Source organism: Chamaea fasciata, unplaced genomic scaffold, assembly GCF_029207755.1.
Source record: "Chamaea fasciata isolate MVZ Bird 193981 ecotype frontalis unplaced genomic scaffold, bChaFas1.0.hap1 SCAF_2, whole genome shotgun sequence".
In the NCBI taxonomy this organism is placed as follows: domain Eukaryota; kingdom Metazoa; phylum Chordata; class Aves; order Passeriformes; family Sylviidae; genus Chamaea; species Chamaea fasciata.
The window spans coordinates 37,170,230-37,184,741 of NW_027094087.1; the positions used below are offsets into that span (position 1 = coordinate 37,170,230).

The 14,512-nt window shown below is 42.6% G+C and overlaps 1 protein-coding gene across 3 annotated transcripts in view; it reads right to left on the bottom strand.

The window, feature by feature from the left end:
* SMCO4 (single-pass membrane protein with coiled-coil domains 4) overlaps window positions 1-12,120 on the bottom strand; it is a 28,768-nt gene extending 16,648 nt beyond the window's left edge. Inside the window, exon 1 of one of the 3 annotated variants that reach the window (XM_066175688.1) lies at window positions 11,952-12,120. The gene's annotated coding sequence lies outside the window, so the exon portion shown is untranslated. Of the gene's footprint in view, window positions 1-856; window positions 987-11,901 lie in introns of those variants that run through there. The other 2 variants (XM_066175687.1, XM_066175686.1) reach the window with 2 other exon arrangements.
* Between the last annotated feature and the right edge of the window lie 2,392 nt (window positions 12,121-14,512).

A 14,512-nucleotide genomic window follows, 5' to 3' on the forward strand; every position in this document is an offset into this window, starting at 1 on the left:
TAATTAAGAAACCCCCAACTATCAAGACAGCTGCAGTCTAAATTCACCTCCTCAGAGTGAAAGGAATAGAAGATGAACAAAGATGGATGGGAAGCAACTACCAACAGATGACACCTTCAAAAGATTCATGACTATATTTATGTGGCAAGAGCTGATGAAAAGTTCAGTTCCCATTTGGCAACTCATCTTGATTGCTATTGCAGCGCTCCACAGGTTTCAGCCAGGTCTCTCCATGGACACAAACAGCTATGGATATGGAAGGGACACCAAATCTGTATTTTCTGGAGATACATACATCAAAAACTGCAGACATTAGAATTGCACTTCTTCACATTCTGCATTTTAACAGGAAAACAACTCAGACTTCACAGGCTACCACATTAACTAAAGCCACTTTAGAAATATTTTGCATTATTTCTTCCTGTTTCTGTTTCTTTTTCTTCTCACCTGTAGAAAACTACCGCTGGAGCAAGCACACTAACTAGCACTTGACATTACTTTGCTTTGAAACTTGAACCTCATGCTGCACTTTTCCATGCTGCTTTCACACAAAGCACACTCTCCCCCCTCTCGTGCGCTACCGCTTCCACGGCACCTGGAGATCTCACGAGGAAACCTGCTGGAACAAAGGGCAACACAACAGAACACCACAGTGCCGGCCTCAGCTCTGAAGAGGATTTTAAAATTTATAGCAGGGTCTCACTTGGCCTCTCAGTGCTCTACGTGGCTGAAATGAGTACACAAGGCAGGCGGGCCTGCAGGAGAGGAGCCTCTATAAAAGGCGACAGCGCTATTACCAGATAAGCCTCCAGTTAGACATCACTGATTACCACACCGGACAGAGATTCTAACTCACCTAGAGAGCAGACAGCTAATCCGATTTCTTAATGGGCTTCTCTCAGTTTCACTGGGGCGGATGCATGCTGCATACAGGATTTGGAACGAGATTTTTTTTCCCTGAATAGCACATAGCGCTTTACTACAGCATTCTGTTATCACCTTGGCTTACGCTTATATAAAATACCAGATGGAAGTTACATGAACAGTCATTAAGAGGTTAATCATTAAATTCAAGCTATGCCAGGGCAGCAACAAAGCTGACCTCTTGAATAAGTTGAGCATGGATACAGGTGACATTGATTTTCCCGAAGAGGTTTCATTACTTAACTCTAAATTTGTGATTTCTTTTGAGAAGTTAAGAGCTAATCCAAATTTACTATTTATTTTCTACCAAAGAGAAACCAGCCCATTTAAAATGCAGACAATGTGATAGATCTCCCTCTGTTTCATTGTTCTCTCCCCTCTGAGAGAATCTCAACTTCATAGCATTCAAACCTCAGGGAGGAGGGGAGGAACCCATTAAAAAACAAACCCAAAAACCTTAAAAAAAACCCAATTCGTTTTTATTCTACAAGCTTTTCCTCCAGCACTGAAAACTCAATGTGTATTTTCTCCCAACTAGTTTTATCCCTGTATTGTTCTATATGCTTTCCTAGAAAGGATGATTTTTTAGCACCCAAGAGATAAACTTTAACTTAATGAAGGGATGGGGATTGTTTGGAATCCGGAGTCAGTAAAAAGGCACGAGGTAAACATTTGGATATGCTACAGGATACTGAGCCTTTCTGGTATATTTTCTCCTTTCTAACTCTGATCTTTCTGTGTTTATTTTTAAACAGGTATCAGTATCAACCAGGTGACCATTACAAGCTGTATCATTACATCAAAGAGTTTCCTTTTCACCTCCTTCAAGTAGGATAATGATCATCTATTTCCCACAGGTACGCTAAAATGCTTACCCAACCACGGCATTTATGTCCGAAGGGTGTGTGTTACAGACTTGGGCTTTCCTAACCTTCTGAAATTACTGTTTCGACTAACTCACATCTTCGGGAATGCAAAACTCACTTAAATCTAAGAAAAAGATCTAAGAAAAAGCAAGAAAGAAACAAAGTTATTCAGAAAAGTAAAAACAAGCAAAACCTCCAGAACACACTTTTTTTTCACAAGGGGCAATTTCTTACTCTCCCGTTTTGACAGCCTTGTCTCTTTCACACTTAAGCAAAGTTTTCCCAAAGCATGCATCACCGATTGCCTTCATTTGAAACTTTTATGTAAACAATATTGAAATAAGAAGTGGAAAACCAAAAAAGGATATTAAATCACAGGATAGATACATCCTGGAACCTTGTATGTATCTCTTCCAAGACAGGAATAATGAAAAAAAAAATTGGACATGAAAAAGAAATAACAGTAGGCAAGAATGTGGAACATGAAAGGCTTTTTGCTTAAGGTCCCTCATGTCTTAAGAATTTATTAAAAGATTATGTTAGAGCACCTGAATTTCAGTGAATTGCTTCTGAGAGGGCTCCTGTTGCAGCAGCTTCTGCTACAATATTTCACTCTGGCTGTCAGCCAAATCTTTGCTATGCAGATGCCAAATAAACGATACCCAATTTCAAGGACAGATGCTGTTGTGTTGACACATAATTGATACGTTTATAACCAGGGCTCCCTGGAATTTTGAAACACTTTATTCACAAGAAATATAACTGACAGCAGAATTCAAAGGGACTTGCCACTGCACTGCTGGTATTGTGAGACTGGAAGGAAGAGACTGCCAGCTGTCCAGGGTGGTCAGGAACAGTGGACAGCAAAAGTTTTCCAGTGCAAAGGAAAATATGGAAAGATACAGCCCAGCAGTAAAGGTTAACCTGCTCAGCCAGAAACTTACAAGCCCAAAGAAACAGGAAATCAAAGTTTTCAACACAAGTCACATATCCCTTTCCTGCAGAGTTTCTAACTGTGTAGGAGATGGAAGTCAGAGAAACAACACAGCACTGAATAACAAATATATCCATAATCTCCTTTTCAATTTGACTTCCTTGGTTTCCTAGGCAGGAAACATTAGCAACCGTTAAAAATATATTTACCAAAGATATGTTCCAAAGAAAATGTTATATCCCCTGATCCTTGCATGCTCACTCTCCTGTAGACAATTTGTAATAAACTTTCATAAACAGCATTTATTTTGGAAAGCAACTATATCCCTCCTCCAGCTAAACACACCTTTGCATCCACTGTCATTCTTACAGGAAAAAAAATGCTGCTGCTGATAATACAATATATGCCTACAATCTGAGGTGAGTTTTTATTGGTGGTGGGGTTTTTTTTTGTTGTTTTTTTTTTTTTTTTTTTGAGAGAGCATCATATTATTTTCACACAATGAATAAAAACATGGACAGAAATATTTAGCAAAAGGTTTGTACCAACTCATTTCACAAGAAAAAATAAAATGGCAAAAAATTAAATTTGGCATAAAGGAGCAAATAAATGCCACATGGCAAAGTTTTCAGTCATTTATCCAGATAGCATATGCTGTTCAGCAAACATACAATATGGTATACTCTACCATGATGCCTCTTTTTAATTAAAGTAAGGTTAAGCTTAAGAATACTTTTGAATTGCACTATATGGGGATTATCAAATGCATTTGAAGATTGCAGATGAACTAACTGAATACATCTTTTGTTGACTGTTTCTTAAATGGTATTTTAGAACACTGATCACAGTCCAGAAAGCTTCTGCAGTGTGATATGCTTCTGCTGCTTGTGAGGCCTTATCTAGGTCTCAAATATTGTCTGTACTTCTCTACCAGTACCACAGGAAAGATTTATTCCTCCAGTCAACTCTTTTCTTTCCACTGTATGAAAAAGGGACTGATGTTAATTCTTCAGACTTTGCACACTGCAGCTCTTTCCTTTAATTCGTCCTCTCCTGTGCTTCTAAGGGTTGCTAAGGGCAAAACTGTCACAAGACCTCTCTTCACACTGAATTTCTCCTTCAGGAGTGCCCAGCACAGAGAATACAGATAAAATTTTACAAGGGAAAAATTCATTCATCATCAAAGCTCCTATCTCTCAAGCCCCCAAATTTTCCAGTTAGTTCAGCAACACAGAATATATAAAATATCCAGGTTTATATCCTTGGAAAAGCACAAAGTGCTTGAAAAGGTCAAGGAAGTGCATTAAGCAGAAAAGCTTTACAGGTCAGGGGTTCTTTTTTCACTGTTCTGTGAGGCATTGTGAAAAAAAAAAAAAAAAAAAAAAAAACACAAAATAAAACAAACAAAAAAAACAACCCACCAATTTTTGCCAAAACATATCCAGAAGTTAAAAGTTTAGCAGCAATTGCACAGGTACCTTCTTCCGAAAACACCTCAAAACAACCAACTAAAAAATAAAACAAAGAAAAACACAGAAAAAAAATTTTAAAAGCCCACCCCAAAGAAATCACATCCCTCTCCAAAACACATAGAAATTTTGTTAGTCACAAAGGATAGCTGGGACTAACCTCCCACAGGCATTTGGGCATTTCAGGAACATATACAAAGAATCATAAAATGCTTTGGGTTGGAAGGGACCTTAAAGATCACCTTGAAGAGAGAACATGAAAAAAACAGCTAAGCCATCTGTCAACAGCTTTGATTTACCAGAACCAGACATGGGGTATGACAGGGTGCTACACCACAGGCAGACCCAATCCTCCTCACTCCTGTTCAGAGGGGATCAGATGCAAAACAGCACCAGATGCCATGCCTAAGCCAAAGAAGGCCAGTCTCTCAGCACTGCATTTTACACTGAGCACAGTGCGGAAATAACAAAGCTCAGAGGCTTACACAGAAGATCCTGCTCCTGTCTAATTACTTGGAAGGGTGTGCAGAAAAGTGTAGACTGCAAGGCACTGTATAGCTACACGGTGTGTGTGAGGAGGGCTGGGATTAGTTCAGGAGGAGATGCACAAACCAACTCGAATATTTCTACTTGTGACTGAATTTAGCCCAAAGATCTATTCCTACAGCTCTTTTAGGGTGTTTGAAAACTCCCCCTGCTCCTTCCTTAAGCACATACTACAGTCAATAACTTCCTTTAAAAAAAATACAACATCACATTCAATATTAATAACCTATCCTGTAATTAATAAAGGCTAGAACTCAAAAAGTCAAATGGATTCTCACTCCTACTTCTACTGTTGGCTTCTGCATTTTGTTTTGTTTGGACACAGAACAGAAAGGTTTCACTTTCCCCCAACTCAGGAAGGCAGTGCTATAGGTGGAAGACATGGGAAAAAAAACAATAAAATGATTGTATACAAATACTTCTGTTTCTCCTCCTAAATTTATAATGCAATTTAAAAGAAAAGCAAAAGTGTGTTTGATGGAGATTACTGTACAATGAGTTTAACATGCTAAGCAAATTATCAACAGAAAGAAGTAATCTTTCAACTAAGCCATCTTCAACTTTTACAAGTATAAAAGACTTAGCAACAGTTCAGGCAATCAGATTTCAGACCAAATCTTACAGACACCACTTCCTGTACTCTAAAGTATTTCTCTTACAACTGTGGGAAAGACTTAAACAATGGAGGGAAACTGTTTGCTTTGCAGACTGAAATAATAATTCAGCAGCAAGAGCCAGCATCAGTACTTTTGAGTAACGGTATCAAACCCTAACATTAAGGCAAGAAGTTGGTATGCAGCCTTTTCCTCTACGCTAAAATACTTCATCACAAGTAACTCTAAGACTCCAAGCCTTCAAAATTACTTCCCAGGTTATAACAGCATAAATACAAGCCTCTTCTGTAACTGTTATGAATTCAGAAAACTTGAGTTTTTTCTGATGCTGTGCAGCATTAACACCTAAACCTCTCAAGCCACTTCAGACACATTTATCCTGCAGTTTTTGTCCTAAACTATGCTAGAGTTTAACTGTATGTTTTTCCATTCAAAGTAGGCTGGGAAGGTTGAGTTGATGGCCAGACCCAGCACAGTAAATGCATAGTAGGTTTCCAAGCAGACCTAAATTTGCAAAGACAACTAACCACAGACGAACTTCCTGAGCCTTTTTGTGGCATGGCTGCAGGCTCAGAACCATATTTTATACTGGCACCAGTAACTCTAATATAAGGCTCTGGGATCTCATACTTTATTTGTATCATGACAGCCATGTACCTAATCTGTGTTTGAGGGTGCACTTTTACAAGTAAAAACTCCATCCTGCAGCTTCTTTCTTTTTGTTATGCTTCTAGCTGGGTGTCAAAGTCAAGTTAAAAGATCTATCCTGATGCAATGATTCTACTGGCATATAATTACTAGTAAGCAGCCACGCTAAGAACAAACATTTGAGAGGAAAAGCACTACAGTGAGTTTAAGTAACAAATTCATATAACACACCTCCCCCTCCAGACCTGACACTAAGCACTGTACCATGGTCAGAGAACTCCTTTCCAAACATACAAGCAAAGCCAAGGTGTCAAACCAAACTGACATTGGGTGAAAAAGCAGTGAGACCAATTCATAAACCAAAAGGGGTCTGAGAAGAGATGGGATATATACCCTGAGCTCTAGTACATCCAAACCGTGAATATCCATACCTCTAGCATGATATAAAGCCCAAAATCAACATGACCTGAACACAAGGGTTTTATGCTTAGCAACTAATAAGGCTTGAGGAGGCTTATTAGAGACCCTTCTCAAATGAGCCTATCTGAAGACAGATGGTACTTTGAGTGTTGAAGCCTACCCAGCCACCTCCTCTCATTTAACATTTTTCCCTAAGTTTACCATCAAGCAAACAGCTCTTCAACTCTTTAACTGTAGTACATCTTTATTCTTTATCATTTTTAAGATGAGTCTATGGAAAAACAAAACAAAACAAAAAAATCACACCAGTACCGAGGCAGAACACAGGCACAATCAAAATGGATTGAGTTTGTTACTGCCAGAGTCTAAGGGGTGCCCATGTAAGTAAACATAAGGCCACATCATTCTGCACTCCCTCTCACCACACCAGCTCATTTCAGCCTAAAAAAGTCATTTGTGCCTGCAGCAGGACTGGCCACATTTCTACTCTTCATGTGACAAAGACACAAACACATTGGTTTAGGCAGAAGCAGCTTTTGCACTGATGTTGCTCTTTATTTTCCACTCTTTCTGTGAAATACAGAGACAATTTCTGAGCAAAGCCTTTTGGGAAAGAGCTTTACTCAAAATCACTAGTCCTCTGTCTAGCACAATAAGAGCAGAGAATGCAAATTAGTTTCAATAAAAGTAGCTGGCAATCAATAAGAAAGGGCTGGTCTCCAAGAGTAAAACTGGTTCCTCTAAGGATAAGAGTTAAAAGGAGAAAAATTTAAGAAGATGAATAAAGGAAGAATAAATGTATACAACATAGGTTGTGCACAGGAGAAAAATCTAACAATGCAATAAAATAAAAATTCAGACAACCTGTCAAAGAACAGCTGGGGGTAAATAGGAAAGGAAAAATACCAGTGCAAATAAAAGGACCATGAGAAAAAGTCTAATGTGCAATCCAAACATGTGCAATCCAAACAAGATAAAATAAAAATCATGAAAGGGATCAGAAAAGAGGTTAGCTGGCACTAAGGCTTAGGGCACCAGTCACAAGTTCACATTCTAGCCTGGTTCACAGGCTTTAGTAAGTCCAATAATGAGTTTCAGCATTCCTGCTTCCACACATCAGGCCATTTCACAATACCTTGTAAACCTGTCTCCTCTGACCCTCTGCCATAACACAGAAAGTCAATACTCACCTGAGCAAATCAGAACCCACCCACTCTGCATGCAGTCAGACTCCTCTGCTATGTCCCTTTACCTTCAGGTCCACAGGCACCTGAAGAGGACTGGGAAAAGCCCAGCATTATTGTTACCTATTTAAAGAAAAAAAATCCAAACACTCAAGATCGAATTTCCATATTATTGTGTCTCATTTTTATAAGTCAGTTAAGAGACTGCATTATGGTCACAGAAGCAGCTCTTACAGACAGGGGAAAACACAAGCATGGCACTGTTAGCGACCTCCACTCAAGAGAAACCTAACAACCAGGTGCCCTGCATACTGCAAAAGTCAGTGACACAAATCACTTATCCTCCATCTTCCACCTACACATCCAGCTCCAGTTTCTGGTTTTATCAACATCTCCCACCAAACCGTGGTTAATGTGGAAGTAAGGTCCCTACCTTGCGCATGCCTTTAACACAGCATATGAGCAAACAGGAAGGCAGGCAGGTACTGAGCTCAGCAGCTTTTTATCCCCAAAGAATCTCACCACAAAACTAAACAATGTAACTCCTCTGGCCACAAGAACACAGTCCCCATCAATGAAGCAGCTACTTAAATAGCACACATGAATTGCCAAAAATGGTTTTTTACACTCACCGGAAACTGCAGTGGAAAGTTCACTGCACTGCAACTACTTCATTTACATTAATTTTTGATCAGCATACGGATGGACTAGAAAGATAACCCCTCTGCCTAGTGTCGCTCATATACTTAAAATAATGCTTCTACTTTCAGAACTTTAATGCAGGGTAATTTGATTGGGGCATGCCCTACCTTTTTAGAAATTCTACCAGATTTCTTATGACAACAGTGGTCAGAAACTTCTAGGTACATAGACACCCAAAAGCTCACACTTTTAGGGAAGTGGGAAGTGACTAACTTCTTTGCATCTAAAATGGGTGTACAAAACAACAAACAAAGAAGGATAAAGAAGACCAAAGAAGCCCCCATCCTGAAACTAAACTACTGACAGGGCAAAAGACAACAGAGAGAATTTTAGCACACATTCTCATCCCCTCAAGATACACATCTGCTCAAAGGGCTCATAAATATCTCATCTCTGGCTGCTTCCCCCATTCAATATACAAAGCCTGGTTCCTCTATTACCAACAGAAATTATTTTATGGTTTGTCTTAACAAGTAAAAATATTTAAAAAAACCAAACGAGCAACCAGAAGGGAAAAAAAAAAAGGGGGGGCTGAGGAAGTAGTCTGCACTGTTGCAGGATTTTACACCTACAACCTCATGGCCTGTAGCTACTGATAAAACAATTACAGCATTTTAACAGCACATTTCCCTAAGGTGGTGAGCAGTTAAGACCTTTACCTACTGAAAAAGATGCCCTTCCATATTTGCATGGCCTATCTGCCGCAAACAGGATTAAGAGCTCAGCAAATCCTCACAAAGGCTACATCTGCCAACATAACTCTCTCCTGTAATGAGCAGAAAGGAAGGTAACTTCTCACCTGTATGCAGGACTTACTGAGTAGCTGTTACCGCTATAATTTAAAAAAAAAATAAAAATTAAAACCAACAAAAAACCAAAACAAACCAAAAAAGAAGCAAGCCAAAATGGCATCATGGACACCTCAGGATCTTTCACCCTCTAAAAAACAATCTCACCTTGTTATAGAACTTGTGGGCTTACAGCCCTGCCACTGCTCTAGTGGCCCTGTACAGCCATGAGCCTTGGGCATCTCCAGAGAAGACAACAGGCAAGATCTCTTTACAGGACAATTTCTCCAAGCATGACAGCATTTCCATAACGAATGAAAAACTAGAGAAATCTATATTGGCATGCAACACAAATCGCTGCTGCATGTCATGGACATCAATCCACCCAGGGATGCTTCTTGCAGTGCATGATGGAGAGATTAGTATGGAGACAGAGATGATTTTATTCTGAGGCACCTGGACCCGAGTGAGATGCCAGATCCATTCTCAAAGGGCTCAGATGGCTTTGGGAGCAGCTGAAGCACATCTGTAGCAGTAAAAGCAAAGCCCAGCCCAGTTCAGCAGAGAGAATTCAAGGTTAGTTGCCTCAAACCCCAATAGCACTGCAGAAGATCACTGCATCTCTCTGAGCACAGTCCCCATGACAGCAGTGCTGCCTGCTGAACCAGGACCCATCTCCTGTGACTTCATGGAGGAGTTCATTCAGCTTCTCCTCGCCACTGCTTCTTGGTGGAACACCACCACTGGGACAAGCCTTGTTGGTCTTCAAAGTAATAGGAAAGGGAGAAAGATGATGGAGAAGGAAAATCAGTGAAAACGAAAACGGAAACTGCATTACCTTACACACTGCCATCATCAAAGATATCTACTATCCAATAAGATAGGTCGTATCACCTAATCAGTGAGTACACGTATTTTATTTATATATATATATCCATGCAAAAGCATTTCTGTGTTTATTTAATGCATAGAAAAACATGATTAGATTTTTTGAAACATGGAAATTATTTCGCTAGCATACAGACCTAGCAGTGACCAGTGAGCACACAGTCCACTCTCTCGCTGCTACTGCACCCATACTCCCCTCCAAGCAAGCAGCAATGAGCCAGGGATCAGCTAGGGAGCATTACTGAGGGTTGTCACCTCACACAGGCCCTCTTCCACCCCACGCTCTGGGGTAGCCACAAAGCTCAGGTGGTGTCCCACAGACAAGAGGTGTGGACATGCAGTCAATACTGAATATTTGACATCTCACACAAACCAGTCCCATCAGACTGTGAACACTAATCATATCCCAAAAAGGTGTAATGTGTGCTCAGGACTCCCTAGGAGAGCCTTACAGTGTCCACCTTGGCAGCATCTGAAGCTGCCCAGCTCTGCAAAATCGCTTGTCTTTACCACTGTAAGTGCTGTCCATGCTCCTTTGTGCTGTCCTGCACTTCTGGCCAACAGCTCTGCCAAAACCCTCCTGAGGAGCAGGATGGAGACCTATCCAAGTCCAGGCTGGAAAATGCATTAAAGAAACAGGTAGTTCCTAGTTCTCCCAAAATATTGGGCAGTATTTGATAGCTTCAGCTAAAATTCCTGATGGTAGATGTCTCTTCTACATTTCCCACAAAGCATGAGGAAAACCAGCAGCTAAGACTGCTGTGCAAGGAGCAGTTCAGGTATCTGACAAAAATCAGTGAAATCAACAAAGGCTGAGAACAGTTTTCTTCTTAGGTTCATCTTAAGAGGTCTGTACGTTATAAATAGGCCACTAAAAGGCAATTAAGAGAGAGAGGGAGAGCAATAAGTTATTAAAAATGTACCAACAGGAAACTCATTTCACTTTTTTTCAACAGGGCATCGGGGAATTCCTGCAAGACTTCTAGTTTATTTCAAGGAGGAAATTCTGAACGAAGCTAAAAATAACTGACCATCAAGTTTTCAAAATTGAGAGAAGCATGGAAGTCCCCAGAGGTTCGACCCAGGGTGGCACCACCCCACAGACTGATAAAAATGTCATCCAAATTTCAGGCAGGACAGGGACCACGGAATAGAAATCACTCTGACAAGAGAACATTTTAAACAGTCGAGAAAATAAGAGAGAAAGGGTTGAACTATAATGGGCTTAGAAACACAGCAGAAAATAATTCTTTTAAGGTAACCAACAATAAGGAGAACCACAAAACTATGCGCCGAACTCATGACAGCTCATCACAGGGACAAAACACGCACCAATAGAGGCACGGTGCTTTAAAAAGGAGACGAACCCCACGTTTTTACATTCAGAATAGATTGTTTGCTTTCTTTCTTGGGTCACCTTTAATGCTTTCCTACATTTTCTTTTCCCCCCCAAAACGCTGCTTAAACACAGGTCTCGGTCGTTTCCCGGCACAACTGTACTCGCGACTGGAAACCAAAATTAAGCAGATTTTTAAAAAGAAAAAGCAACAACACAGAAACCCCAAAAGTCTTCCGCGAGTCTTTGGAGCAGTTCTTTTCCTCGCTAGCCTCTCAGCGGAGCTTCCCGGGGGCTGCCACCCAGCCTCGGCAGCGTGGCCCAGCGACGGCTCCCTCCAGCCGATCCCGGCCAGCTCCCGGCTCCCGGCTCCCCGCTCGCCCTCCGCCTTCCCAAACTTCCCGGGCTCATCCGCGGCGCCCCGGCCGCGGGACGCAGCGCTGGGAGCCCAAGTCCGCAGGAAGTTGTCCCGCCCGGGAGCCGATCCCGCCGCCCCGCGGCTCCCCCGGGACACGACGGGCTCGCCCCGTGCCCCGACACGGCGCCCCCCGCCGCCCTCTTCCCAGCGCCTCCCGCACCCACCGGCCTCCGCCGGGACAGCGGGCGGGAGCGGGGCCGCCGCTCGCCCTTACTTGGAGTTGCGTTCTCCCGAGGGACGGCGAGGGCCGGGCAGCGGCGGGAGAGGGGCAAGGTCCGCAGCGCCGGCCGCCGGCAACTTCCCCGCTCCGCCGCCACACGTGGAGCCGAGGAGCGGGCTGCGCTCCCCGCCCGCCGCTCGCCGCCGAGGACGTGGCAGCTCCGGCCCTCCCCCCGGCCCTCCCCGGCCGCGCCGGAGGCTCCTCCCGGCCCCGCTCTGCGGAACGCGGGGCGCCCTCTGCCGCCCGCCCGGGCACGGCCGGCCCGCCGCCCCGGGGAGCCCGGCGGCGGCCCCGGAGCCGCCCGGAGGTGCCCCGCGGGCCGGGGAGCTGCGTGCGGCACGCCCGGCCCCCTCAGCGGTCGGCCCACTGGCCGTGCGGGGCGGGCCGCAGGACGGGGGACAGGGGGTTCTAAAGGAGAACGCCAAAATAGGTGGAATTGAGAACAGCGATTCCTTTTACTTTTTTTCGCGTACCAGCAGGACGGAAGCGCCTGTTGAGTTGATCGAACTCTTCGATAAGGGGCCGAAAATAAAAATGGAGGGCAGGCTCCACGTCCTCCGGGAGCACGGGCTGTCTGGGCAGAGCGGCGGGACTGAGTGTGCTGAGGAGCCCTGTCACACGCAGCCTGAGCTGCTGTGATCTCTGCACCAGCGACACCCCAGAACACCTGCAGCTGCTGCCCAGCTCCCGTGGCTCAGGCTGACTGCCACAGAAACACTGCTTTCTCACTGCGGAGAAGAGACCTCTCACCGCGTTCCTAAACAGACAGAAGCTGTAACTGGTGGAAAATAGAAGATCTCAGACATCTATTAGTCTTTTGTTCTTGTCAGGATTACACATTTTGAAAATAAAAGACGTTTCTTGGGCTTGCAGTGGTTGCAGTGTGCCTGACACACAGCTTTCTGCTGAAAAGGTTGGTTGGGAGGAATCTTGCCCTTCTTCCAGGTTAATGACAGCTGCAAAACTCTTTCCAAGCCTAGTGGTTTCATCCTTTTCCTCATGCCTTTCTTAAAGTGTTTCCTGTGAGAGTGTTCATGACAGGCACCTTAGTGTAACCTTAATAAACCTTCTAATTGAGTGGTCTCAGACTGTCCTGTTGTTACCTCCTGTTGCTCTTCTTTCTGCTGAAAACATCCATTTCTCAGAGTGCCGGGCACAGTTTTAATCTCGAGGTGCACTGCCAATTTGAGGTTAGGTTCTGACTTTGAAGTCGTAAAGAAGTGCTGTTGCTGATGTTCAAATAATGCTGAACTGCTCAGGGCTAAAGCAGAGAAGAAATAAAATTGTGCTTTTCTAAAACATCTCTCGCACTGTGGTTATCTCAAAGGGCTTTATTAAGTAATATCAAGTAAAGGGGCACCTTTAAGCATAGCAGCGATTCCATGCACAAACCGACCTTTGAACGGGGAAAATTTTGGCGTTAGAGTTATCTACTCATTTAGTAGGGCTATTATATACGCTTAATGATCACTTGCAGTGCCATGAGAAATATCCGATAATGGTCACCGCTTAAAACCATTAAGGAAAGATAAATTATGTGTGTATATTAAATTCCTCCTTGGGCTGACTCTAAGTTAGAAAATGCAGCCAAGTCGATTTAAGGTTAAAGTGAATGTGTGAATCTTTGCTACATATTCCAGGAAAGCTGTTAAACTTACAAAGTATATAATTTGGTGGTTATTAAGTTACGTATTTATGCTAAAGAACTCCAACAACTAACTATACTGGAACTTCAAAAGTTTGAGCAGTAGATCTGTCTAATACTGGCTGGCACACAATTACTTGCTACTGTGATCACTCCACCTTCAGCGACGCCCAGCAACAGGATGTTGCCATTTAAGAAACACAGATTCCTATCTAAGCTTTAAGCAGGAGACAATGCGTGGGTCATATAGGTTTTCCAACCTGCATCTGTCCAAAACAGATATGATTAAGTGCATTTTTGTTTAGCTATTGATTTATTCACCTGGCTTCCTCAAATATCGGATATATGTATGTCTCCTGTCCAAGAAAAATAGGGCTCTTTGGAGTATTGATTGCAGCAGTGGAGTCTGCAGTACAGCTCAGTGAAAGGTTTGGTTCACATTTTAAGACGTTGCACTGTTCTGCATAGTAGGTAATAGTAGGTAATAAACCCACATGTCCTTTGGATGTAGGTGTAAAAATCTGCTGCCAGGATTATAATCTTTACTATTTATTCTTAATGTAGGAAAAAAAAAATCAGGTCAAGCTATCACTGTGCAGTAATCTCCCCCTAAACCTGCTCAGAATTTATAGATTTGTTTTATGCAGTACTGTAAAAGCATGGGAAATGCTATTGCCAAATTCAGTATTTCATCCCTTTCTTGTATCCTACTTCTGTGACAGTAACAGCATAGTCTTTGAATAAATAATATGGTTTTACATATGTGCATGCATGGAGAGAACAAGAAAAACATCACACATTAAGTGCAACTGAAGTGCAGAAACTGTGGTGTTCATTACAAGTTCTAATACAAAATATAATCAAATGCGTTCATATACATGTACACTTACAAGGCCCTTTCCCTTGGATA